Genomic DNA, 917 nt, shown 5'->3' with positions numbered 1-917 from the left:
TGTGTGTGGTGTGAATTCTAGGAGCACTTGAGATGTTCTACCGTAGTTATTAATGGTTTATGATGCACTTCTTGCATTTTATTAATATAACAATCTTCCTGAATACTGAGGATTTTTACATAATATATTATACAGCTTTGAAGACAGTAACAACAGTTTGGCTATGAGTGGACACTTACTAGCCTGAAAGGTTATCAAAATCAGAATCAGCTTTATTGGCTAGGTGTGTTGGACACACAAGGAATTTGACTCTGGTACATTGGCTCTCAATGTGTTTGTACATATAAACAGCAAAGGAATGTGCATTAGGAAAAAAGCTAAAAAATAAGAAGAAAGTACTTATACATAGAGGCCTGTACATATAAGTATATATAGAGTATATCTATATACACACAGTCTGGATTCAATGGATCTATATGTACAGTGTATATTTATAGGTATTGCACTGAGGGTTATTGTCTAATCATACTGTCGTGGGTTAAGTGTTCATCAGAGCGACAGCCTGGGGGAAGAAACTGTCCTTGTGCCTGGTTGTCTTAGTGCACAGTGACCTGAGGGGAGGAGTTCAAACGGATTGTGTCCTGGGTGTGAGGGGTCTGCAGTGACCCTCTCCGCCCCTGTGCTGCAGTCTTGACTGTCTGCTGAAGTCTGTACTTGTCCTGTTTGGTTGCTGAGCCAAACCAGACAGTGATGGAGGTGCAGAGAACAGACTTAATGATTCCTCTGTAGAACTCTATCAGCAGCTCCTGGGGCAGGTCGAACTTCCTGAGCTGGCGCAGGAAGTACATCCTCTGCTGTGCCTTCTTGATGATGGTGCTGATGTTGGATATTCATCTAAAGTCCTGGGAGATAGTGGAGCCCAGGAACTTGTAGGACTCTACTGCTGATACAGGTCTGCCAAGGGGGGGGGGGTTTTC

At 43.1% G+C, this 917-nt stretch overlaps 1 protein-coding gene across 1 annotated transcript in view; it reads left to right on the top strand.

The window, feature by feature from the left end:
- Positions 1-917, top strand: part of mmp2 (matrix metallopeptidase 2) — a 17775-nt gene that overhangs the window by 12480 nt on the left and 4378 nt on the right. The gene's annotated exons all lie outside the window — the stretch shown is intronic.

Source organism: Monopterus albus, unplaced genomic scaffold (assembly GCF_001952655.1).
Source record: "Monopterus albus unplaced genomic scaffold, M_albus_1.0 scaffold17.1, whole genome shotgun sequence".
In the NCBI taxonomy this organism is placed as follows: Eukaryota; Metazoa; Chordata; class Actinopteri; order Synbranchiformes; family Synbranchidae; genus Monopterus; species Monopterus albus.
Note: the sequence above shows the minus strand (reverse complement) of the source record. Positions and strands in the feature narration are given on the sequence as shown.